The following is an 11,256-nucleotide window of genomic DNA, read 5'->3' on the forward strand; positions in this document are numbered from 1 at the left end:
TAAAATGACCTTGCAGAATAGAATGGCACTCGACATAATGTTACTGAAAGAAAATGGTGTCTGTGGTTATTTGAAAGACAGAATTGATCATTGCTGCATCCATATTCCAAACGTAACTTCAGAAGTTGAGAAGGACATTTCCCAACTGACCCAAACAGAGATGAGGCTGCAAGAAGAAAAGCAGGATGCAGAACAGAGCTGGATAGGCGCTCTGTTGAATACATTTGGCTTAAATTTGGGAGGATGGGTACATTCACTACTAGAAAGTGTAGTGGTACTTGAAATTGTGATTGTGCTTCTTTGCTTATTGTATGTAGGTATTAGGCGTGTACTTAGTCAAACAAGTGATCGCATTTTTAGTGTCTCGAGCAGGAATTATGATAATCCTGTATTCGAAAACCCTCCAGCTTATGAAGAATAATCAAAATAGTTGATTAAGGTGAGAATGCATTGTCTAAGAATAGAAAAGCATTCTCAAAGGGGGGACATGTTAGAGATAGAATCAATTTTATAGGGGATTATACTAATACAGTCAACACAGTCAATCTTAATAGGAGACTAACAGGATCAATTTTACAAGATGTTCTTTTCTGGGATGGGTACCAGGCTGATTCAACCTTTGCATACCGTGTGTTACCTAATAAGGGAATTGAGCATACCTTTATCTTATCAAGCTAGCGTTTATCTTAGCCCAAATATGCTTAGAATGAGCAGAAATATATACAGTACCTCTGGAAATTAAGCTAGTCAGCAGTTGTGCAATTATAGAGTAGTGTGCATGTGCCGCATCAAAAGGTGAAAAGGACAGAGGCGATGAAGACTACTTACTTCATCCTGAAGACCCCCTGAAAGACCATCAGAGGACACTGCGCATGATCAAAGTAGTTCCAAGGTGTTGCAATCGATGTTGCAATAAATGTTGAGCAACTGTTACATATTCTAATGATCCTAATGAATATATGAATATGTATGTAAATGGACTGCATAAATACTGTGTAACCTAAACTGACGATGGAAGCCAGTTTTGGGTGCGAACCCCTGGTTTCCCAGCGCTGAAATAAAGCATCGCATGTAACTACGCCCGTGGTTATGTGTCCTGATTGCTAATACAGGCGCCAGCATGTGGAGGGGCCGGTCGCAGGACAGGCAGTGGAAACCAGGCAGCAGCTGCCTGGAGAGGGGAGAAAAGGGCTGGGGAGCTCCTGGGGGGCACAGCCCCACCTGCACACCGTCCCCTGCCACAAAAAGCCTCTGCACCCACCCCCCAAGATTGGTTCGGGAGGGCTCCTCCCACACGTGCCCCCTCATTGTGCCCCCTCCATCACTGGGAAGCTGCAGCTGGCAGGAGCACAAGGCACAGCCACTTGCTCAGCATCCCCAGGGGCGCTGCCCACATGGCTCCCACGCCAGGGTACCACAGCGGCACGAGCTGGGAAGCCAGCAGGAACAGGGCCGGCACTGCCAAAGGCACCGCTGTCCTCATCGCACTCACTTCCTAATCCCAGCGGCATCGTCACGCTCTGGCTGCAGCGCCTTCTGGAGCTGCCCGCTGAGACTCTTCCACCGCTCCTCCTGCTGCTCCCGGGGTCCCTCCCAGCGGTCCAGCTGTGGACGGGTGACACCCTCAGCCATCTACCCCAGGATGGGACATGGCGGTCCCCAGGGGGACAGCCGGGAGGGGGCACCCTCGCAAGGATGCTGCCTCAGGCTGCCAGGCCCCCAAGGTGCCAGTTCTGCGTGGAGGGGACGAGCCCTCACCTTGCAGTCCATCTGTCTCTGCAGCTCTTTCTGGAACCGGTGCCAGCCCTCCTCCTGGCCCGTCACCCGGCTCGTCACCTCCTCCACCACCTTGTTCAGCCGCTCCTCGCACGCCTCAAACTGGCTGCGACTGACTTTGTCAGCCAGGGCGGCTTTGTCTGCTTTCTAGTAGCGGGGAAAGGCGTGAGAGCAGTGGGGACAGGATCCAGGGACAACGCGAGAGGGAGAAGTGGCTACGTGGCCCTGTTCACCCTATCACCCCCGTGGGGTTGCTCCCACCAGCCAAAGGCACTCGGGGTCACAGAGGGACCTGGCAAGGGACCCGCAGCCGGGCTGGAAATCCTCCCTCCCCCTGGCTGGTTCTGCCAGCCGGCACCCAAGGGACAAGGGGCGTTTGTCACCCTGCCCGGGACACCCTTGGCTGGCACCAGGGCCCCTCGAGCCCCTACCTCATCGATTCTCAGCACCAGCAGCTGCTCCTTGTCTGCTTTCTGCTTCTTGAGCCTCTCCAGGGCCTGGGACAGAGCCTCCCAAGGCAGACAGCAGCCCGTAACACCACGGCAGGGTCAGAGCTGCCCCCCGGCCAGCCGAGCACCCCCTGCCTCCCCTCCCCACCCCATCAGAAACCTCCAGGAAAGGCATCGGGAAGCTGTGCAGGGCTGCGAGCAGGGTGGCAGGGGGACAGATCCCTTGGGGTCCCAGCCTGGGTTCTGCCTGCGGGTTACAGCCACCCACCTTGATGTCCTTCTGCTCCTGCTGGCCATCCTGCTGGAGGTTTGCAAGGGCTGAGCTGAACTTCTCGTAGTCCTCTTGGAGCTGCATGATGCTGGCCTGGAGGCACTTGAGCTGCTCGTCCTGCTGCAGGGACTAAGAGGACAAGGCGGTGCTGAGCCAGGGGGTGGCTGCCCTGCGGGGACAGACCCAGGGTATTTTGGCTGGTGGCCTCGGGCTCTCAGTGCAAGCAGGACATTTGCTCCAAGGATTTAGTTCCCTTCCACGCTGCTGACTCCCACAAGCCAATTAGGGGGGCAGCGAGGGGCTCCCCCACGTTACAGCAAAGCAGAGATGTTGCTTTTTCCATGCGAGACACGGAACCTGACACACCAATGGGATGTTCACAGAGTTCGCTTTATTGTCGGACCGGGCTGGCTTTATAGCAAAGCTGCTCTGTCCACGCGCCTTACAATAACGTGATTGGTTGTAACTCGTGCTATACAATAACATGATAGGCTGCATGTACTGGCCAGCGCTCTGCACGCATGTGTTCAGCGATTGCTCACTCATTATTACCTTCTAATGGTGCTCCTTCAGTTTCTTTTGCCTCTGGCTTCACCTCTCAGCCAGGCTGGGGACAACCCCATCCCCCGGGGCAGGGGGGCGGCTCTGCCACTACAAATGTCTGTTGGAAGCTTGGCTCCTGGATGATTTCTGCACCTCTGACCTTTGCAGAGAGATGTCTCAGGCTGTGTCACAGCAGGGTGGTTGAAGTGGAACAGAAACATGATCCTTTGGAGTTCTCTGGTATTGCAAGAGTACAGAGCAGCGAGACATCCAGCCCTTCCATTTCTGGCTTTTGACCTAATGTTTCTCTTTTGGGCCAGGCTGAGAAATCTTTGGAAAGGCAAGAAACTGCCTCCCTAGGTTAATCTCCTTTAATGCTCAAAGCCCTGAAATCTTGATATATTTGTTCACTGATAGCAGCCTTCTGTTCTCAGACTTTCCTGGAGGATGCATTAGCCGAATCCACTGCTCTGGGCTCAGGACAGGAAAAACCACTGGAGAGAAGGGAGCAAGTATGTGATCAATGGTCTCTTTGATGCACAAATCTGTAAGCTTATGTCATTGGGTCTTTGGTGCATTCAAATGTCCTCCCTAACAGACTCTGAGCCCAGCCTGAACTCCACAGTGGGACTCCAGAGCCATTTTTAGGCCTCTTGTTTTGCATTCATCATGTCAGCCCTCGCCATGAACAGCCAAATGCTTGGTGCAACCGCCCTGGCTGGTTCATCCTTCACCTATATCCATTCTCCACACCTTCCCAACATCTTGAGGGGGAAGGTGAGTTTTAGTACGCAGCACATGGCTGTGCAGCAAAACCCACATCTGTAGATGTGCTGGGTGGGGTGGTGGAAAATCTCTGAAGCTCTTCCAAAGCACCGGCCCCCCTGCTGTGACGTCCCTCTTCAACATCTCAGAGCTTAGTCTGGCTGGAAGGTCCCAGTGTGAACACCAGTACTAATCCTTATTTGAAGCTCCACTCCTGTCCCGGCCTGCTCTCCCTATTTTGCCTGCTTTGCTGGGACACCGTCTCCTGCAACCAGAATCCCACCTGCCAGAAAAGGCACCCCACGGCCTCTGGGGTGAAGATGCTCTGATGCTTCCAACCCTCCCAGGAAACGGAGAGACACTTCAAAATCTTCGGTTATTTTAATAGTATGAAAGGGACTCAACAACTGGGCAGGACAAAACAGCTAGAAAGGTTTTGAAACTTCACTGACGTAACACAACATCCCTAGGGCTCTCTGTCCTCCTCTTGCCCTTAATGCTCGCGCTTAGCTGCTCGCCGGTGGCTCTCCATGCCCTTCCGTTTCACCTCCGTAACGATGCCTTTGAGGTCCAGGATAGACTGCTGAATCTAAGGTAGGGAAGAGAGATGGTAGAGGTCACAGCAGGGGTGGGAACAGGAGGCAGAGAGGAGCCCATTGGCCCTTTTGGAGTGCAAATTTCACCAACCAAAGGATGAAGGCAATTGCCCTGCTGGATCTGCACCACCACAATGGGCTTTTACAGGTGACTCAGAGGGGTGAATGAAGCCAGACTATAGCCATGGGTGGATCTGCACCCCCTGCCCCAGCCTGCCCAGCTCCCAACAGGCATCCACCCCCTGCTCTGCCTCCTGGGACGAGACAGGTTTGCCTGGTGTCCTCCGCCCATTCCCCATGCCCAAGAGACAGCCCAGGGGGAAAGGGAAGTGTCTGTTGGGCACCTTGATTTCTCTGGGCTTTCCCCTCCCTTTGGGCAGCTGAGGGTCATTACTGCTCCTCTTTCTGGGCAGGGAGGGGGTCTGGCTTGGTTCTACCATGTCCAGCTGTCTGAGGCTGTCATCCTCCGGCACATGCACTTTGGCTTTCAGCTGCGTGTTCACGCACTGGAAGAGGTTATGGACGGCCATCTTCATAGTCGTCAGCATCAGGGCATTCTTGGCATTCCTGTTCTGGATGTCGGCCCAGCGAGCAGTCTGAGGAGGGGAGGAGAAGGAGAGACACACAGCATGGTGATATGTCCCAGCAAAGATGCTGCTTCAGTGCTGGAGAGCCTGGCTTCCGCACTCCTTTGTTTTGCTAGGAAGAACCTGTCCTCACCCAGGGCTATGCTGGAGCTGGTTCAGCTTGGTGTGGTGGAAGCAGATCCAGGAACTACCACAGCTGCTCCTTGAGCAGCCCCATCTCTCTGCCAGCTCCTGCACCCCTCCTTCTAGTGGGTCCTCCAGATACCCCAATAGTTGACACCCTGGGGGCAGCGCATCCCACCACCACCTGCCCAGACCACGCGCTTTCCAGCTTTGCCTGGTGGGACTCAACTCCTGCAGCCTGGAGTATCCAGGAAGGGAATTTGGCAAGGCCCCCTCAGAGTGATGCAAAGGGAACAGAGGCCAGCAGAGCTGCGCGCGTTTCTACACATTCATGTGCCTTGGTACAGCCCAGATGACCACCAGTTGGGTCATTGTTGGACTGGGAAGGAGGGAGGAGAAGGGGTGAGCCCTGGTGTGCAGATGCTGTGCAAAGGATGAAAACAAATAAAAAAATCAGCAACACCAGCTTCACTCTGAGGCCCGAGCCATGAACAGTGGAGACCACGAGATGGTCCACACTGAAGCCCGATGACAGGGATGATACTGCAAGGAATGGTGAATGGAAATGAGTCTGACCAGGCTACACAAACCCAACAGGCGTGTGATGGAGCAAGCTTGGGGTCTGTGCCGAGGCAAACCTCCCCAAGGACTGGGTAGCAGATCTCTTTTGACTGTGAGTTCAAACAAGAAGGGAAAGATCCTGGCGGTTTTGTGAGGGCCTTGTTTTAAGCCCTGACATAACCTGCTCCAGACCTGGTCTGTCATTTGTCATTCTGCACCCCCTGCTGCAGGGATGAAATGAGGCATCTCCTCTAATTACAAAGTCTGCCACTGTGCCTTGCCATGACCCTGTGGCTTCACCCAGCCAGGCCTTGGAGATCTTCCCCTGCCCATCCCGCAGTTCCTCACCCAGAAGCGGACATCACTTTGAGCCTGCACAAAACGTCGCTGGAGCTGCTCCAGCTCATTTCGGCACTGCAGGATCTCAGCTGCTTTCTCTGCCTCGTACTGATCCAGGAGCACCTTGGCTTGCTCCATCATTTCCCTGTCCTTCTCTTGGGACTGCTGCAGGTCCTTGCGCGTCCTCACCAGCAGCTTGTAGCGGGAAATGACGTCCTGGATGTCCTCAAACTGCAGCACAAGGATCCTGGGTTTAGTAATGCCCCTGCCCTCCCCTCATGACTGCAAGTCTCGTGCTGTTTGGCACCCTGTCCTGACCAGGGACAACACCTCCCCCAGCTGAAAGATTTCCCCTCTTGGCGATCCTGCTGCCCCAGTTGGTTTGTGAGCGTCGCCACATTCCCTGTTTGATGGCCCCATTGTGCTGGTCCCAGAGCTGCCACTGCCAGCAGCAAGGGGAGATGTTGTACCACCCCCCAGTGCTCTGATAGGAAACAAAGCACAAGTGCAGCTGCCAGGGCCAAGTCACCCAGCCATGGGAGTGGGGCAGCCGGGCCGCAGGAGTGCAAGCGATGCAGGGAGGGACGCCCGCACACCCTTGAGAGAAGGCTCAGCTTTCCCGACAGCTGCCTGGGCTCCCATTCTTGGGCAGCTTGGCCCTTCTCCCAAACCATCCATGTCACGTGAAACAGTGACACAAAGGGGTCCCCATGCCCCTCAGCTCTGTGCTGTTCCCCCTTCTAACACTTTTTCTTGGGTTTTCTCAAGCCTTCATCTCCTTTTCTGCTTTTCCTCCCCTCACTCTGGTCCCCTTGGCTCACCTGGCTTGCAGGGAACCTCCTCCCATCCCACCTGAGGTCTCTGGGTTTGACCAAGTGTCATGATTTCCCTGGACTTGCCTTATCTCCTCCAGGTTTAACATCCACATACAGCCCTCCCTGAGGCCATGATCTGTCTCTCATGTCCAAACTCACCTGTGGGGAGATCTTCACCACATCCTCCAGGTAGTTTTTGAAGATGGAGTGCTTCTGCACTTGGCTGCTGAGCTTCTGGTGTTCCTTTTTCAGGGCTTTGAGTTTCTTCTTAGCCCTCAAAAGCTCCATCTCCTTTTGTGTTTTCTCCTCTCTTTCTCTCACGGCTTTCTTCAGAGCTTGGACTCGCAGCTGATCATCTTCCTAGTGATGTTTCCCCCACCAATACACACACACACAGAAGGAAAGGAAGGCAAGGGCAGATGGAGCTGGGTCACCCAGCAGCACTGGGAGGAGATACACTCACAGGGGACAGAGCAGTGCTGCAGCACCCTGGGGAACATCTTCCCTCCCTGTTCAACATGGCGTGGTACAGGCCTGCCCTGGGAGTTTGCTTCCAGAGCTCCAAAATACAGACTCTGCAGCAAACTGTTCTCAGGGAGAGAAGAATCCTGAGAGTTCGCACTGTGACGGATACGGCCTCGCCTGAAAGTTCACCTCTGGAGCTCGAGACACAGACTCCAGAGTGAACGGTTATCAGGGTGCAGGCTCCTGGAGAGAAGGTCAGCAGTGTTCGGCTTGACATATTTCCCCCACGCAGTGAATAACAGAGTGAACCTGCCACCGAACTCTTCCACGTCGCACTTCTCTTTGAGACATCTAAGCATTGTTCTGCAGTAAGCAGAACCCTAAATTTCGCTCCCACAACACATGGCCACCCCTCTTGCACTGACCCTTGGCTCTTGGAGACAGGCACCTGGGACAGAACTCTGCTTTTCAGACCTACTGGGATCTGCCCTTGGGAGTCACCTGGGTGTCAACAGTGGGGACAGGCTGAGATCCTTCTTGGGGGATGTTTGGGGCCCTCAGGAGATCACACTGGTCCTGGACAAGCTCCCTGCTGCCCAAGCGCTATCAGGGCTTTCCCCATCTGCAGTACAAACCCCCATGCCCTGCCAGTCCTGTTCCTCACCCCGCCAGGCTCAAGGGAGGCTTGGACAGAAGTGCTGGCCCAAGACTGTCTCCCCAGGGGAGGTGAGAAGGTGGCGCTGTGGCTCAGGGTCACGTCCGCGGAGCTGATCAGGAGCAGGCGTACCTTTAACCTCCTCATAGATTTCTCCATGTAGCTTTTCAGCTGGTCCTTCTTGGCATGGAGTTCCCTCCACCGGCGGGCTATGTCAGCCATCTTCTCCTTGAAGGCCTGGCAGCACCAGAGTGAGCGTGACGTGGCCGCCCGCACCCGGAGCCACTCACCTGCCCGTTGCTGCCCTCCAACAAAACACAACACCCCTACCATGCCCCAGCACCCTCCCATCTTTCTCACCTCTCGCTTCTCTTCCAGAGCCTTTTGCACCTGTTTGGCTTCTTTCCTCTTCTCCTGGAGGTGAACAAATGGAGACAGGGAGCCCTCCTCTGTCAGCCTGTGTTTCCTGCCACACAAGTTTCCATCAAGGTTACACGCTGGGTCTGGTGCCTGGGCAGGGTGCTGGACTGTGTCCAGAGTGGGATGACAGGCCAGAGCAACCCAGCACCATCTCAGATCCCGTCTGGCAGCACGGCATCCCCAGCACGGAACCCTCTGACAAAGCAAGGGGGGTCACAGGGAGGAACAGGGCTGGGCAAGGGAGGGAGGAGAGGAGACTGAAGCGGTGGAGATCGGGGAGTTTGCCATCGTGGGGGAAGGAGGGATGGAGGAAACAGGAGAAGAGGATGGAGGGCATGGAGGTGGGTGGAGGAGTCCCCTCACCTGAGCAAGGGCAGGAGGTTCTGCCTGTACTGCTTGAGGAAATAGGCCGGCAGGTCCTCCTCATCTTTGGCGGTCATCGCTTCAGCCACCAGCAGGGCCCAGAAAGCCCAGGTCCTCCTGGCACTGCTGCTCTACCGGGTCACCCAGGAACTGCTCTGCAAGCCTGGGAGAGACAGCCAGGCAGGGGATGAGCCCCTGGGTGCCTCTTCCCTCTGCTTTCCCAGGACCTTCCTCGCCTCGGTCCTGCCTGTAGCCACCAGCTGCTGGTGCCCAGCTGGTGTGGAATGGTTGCCAGGAGCAGCTGCATTATGCTCCGGCGGTTCCTTGGCAACCGAAGCGGGTGATGCCCGCTCACCGGCGAGGGGGACTGACCACTGTGTCCAGCACCAGGACCCTTCAGCACTGAAGGAAATCTGAACAAATGCAGATTTCTTTCCCTTCCTCTGGTTTTTCCCCATTTTTCCTCTGCTAAAATCCAGCCCCAGTGCCCTGTGCTCTCTGCTGTCTTGGGCAGGTATTTCTGCACTCCCCCCCATCCACGTCCCATGGTCTCAGAGCTCAGGACCTGAGTTTGCTCCTTCTCTCCCCAAACACCAGATGCAAAGACACTGAAGCTGAGGTACATCCTCAGGGATGTTTGATCACTGCACTGCCCATGGTTCCCTGTGTGGCACTGAAGTCTGTCATTCGCTAAAAAAAATAGCTCTTTTTAAAAACACTCATTTTATTTTTTCCCCAGAACAAGGCATTTGAACAAGGTCCATTGCCCAAAATAAAGCAGAGGTATTCATGGGCCAGGTGGGGAGAAACCTACAGAGGATGGTAACTTTCTGCTCCTTCCACAGGACATTTCACCCTCTGATGCTCCCTTCTGTCGGCCTCTGGCTGAACATACCCGCTGATCGTGATGGGAAGGGGAGTGCACCTGGGGACTCAGGTTATACGAATAATTATGATGCTAGAAAGTATTGGCGAGAATGTGCACTGTTCCGAACCCCTTGTTACCAGTGATTCTCCAGCACCGTTCAAGTCCGTGTTATCTGATGACTCGGATGGGGATGGGGGTTTGCAGCATTTTCTTCAAAAGTTAACAGGAAAAAGAGTATGTGTACGGGTTGCCCGAGATCAGGTAAGACCATGAAAGACTCAAGCAAAATTAGACCTGTGCAATGTAACAGCTCTAGATCATTTAGGACAGAATGACGAGGACTCGTTGAAAGGGGCAGGTATCCCCCAGCTCCTAGAACAGACACTAATTGACACACCACAATTACAGGCGCTATGAGCTTCTGAAATCTTGAGGCAGTCAGCAGACCTTGCCTATCAAGCTATAGTAGAGGTATCTGAAACCAACAAAGCAGCCAAATTATTTACAACTATTATCAGGGTCCCAGTGAGAATTACATGCAATTGACTGACCATCTTCAAGAGGCCATCAATAAGCAGGTTGAAAACTTAGAAGATAAGGAAGCACTGGTGTTGAAATTTGCAGTAGAGAATGCTAATGCTTGCTATCAACGTGTTATCTGCGAGTTTTACAGTACATATTATGTGCTTCTGTGTGTTGCTTCTCTGCAAATCCAGCAGCTTGTCAGGAATGTGAGTTAATTGTTTTACTGGTTGTTTTTAAGTGCGCCGTAAAACCTTCTCCCCACTTTTCCCGCTCGCGCTGCCAGCAGCCCTGTGCTTCCCCTCCCCGCTCCCTCTTCTCAAGGGGTTTACTTACGAGATGGGGTCAGAAATGACTGTTTCCAGTCGTGTTCCTAAGTCATCGGTACTGGGAGGTGTTTTAGAACATAGGAAAGCACTTGGAAATAGGAGAAAATATGATCTCGTTAAATACTGAAATTAGTGTTGGCTGCTGTATAAGTTAAATGACTGGGAAAAGTGTTTGGAGAATAGAATCTCGAAATATAACACCTTGTTGCAACTAATGTTGGTTTTAAGGCCAGAAGAAAAGGACAAAAATAAATCTCAACAAGAGATCATTAGATCATTTCAGACAGTTCTACAGGTGAACAGTTTGAACTTCAACAGGCTGAGAGAGTTACCTGATAACACACAGGTCAGAAAACTTGCTGAAGTCCACAAGATGCTTTCCTCATTAACCTGTTTTCTTTGTGGATATCTGTTTAAGGGAGCAGGACAAAGGTTGGGAAGAGGAAAAGCTAGTGCTGGGTTGCAGGACTGAAATGGAGGAATTGAAAGACAAGAGCCAGGAAGCAGGAGAGTTTGAGAAAAGGAGAGAGGAAAGAAGAGACATGCAGCCAGACGAGGGGTTAGTGAGAGAGGCTGTGTCCTGGTTTTGTTAAAAACAAGTTTCTCTTTTAGTGAATTTGCCTGTCAGCTAAAGCCTTCATGTTAGCTGCATTTTCCTGGAGAACCCAACACATGTTTTGGTTAAACCTAGCAATGGAATGCAAACTTATTGATAAGCACGGATGGACATCTCGCGAGAGGGGCAACGAGAAAACTGATGATCGAGAGACTGACCAACGGTGTATAACATTCCATTCACGTGAATACTT

The 11,256-nt window shown here is 53.2% G+C and overlaps 1 pseudogene; it reads right to left on the reverse strand.

Annotated features, from left to right (window-relative positions):
- Nucleotides 1-4,248: 4,248 nt before the first annotated feature.
- On the reverse strand, nucleotides 4,249-8,702 carry LOC139826913 (coiled-coil domain-containing protein 42-like; annotated as a pseudogene).
- Nucleotides 8,703-11,256: the final 2,554 nt, after the last annotated feature.

This window comes from Patagioenas fasciata, unplaced genomic scaffold, assembly GCF_037038585.1.
Source record: "Patagioenas fasciata isolate bPatFas1 unplaced genomic scaffold, bPatFas1.hap1 Unplaced_9, whole genome shotgun sequence".
NCBI classification, from domain to species: Eukaryota; Metazoa; Chordata; class Aves; order Columbiformes; family Columbidae; genus Patagioenas; species Patagioenas fasciata.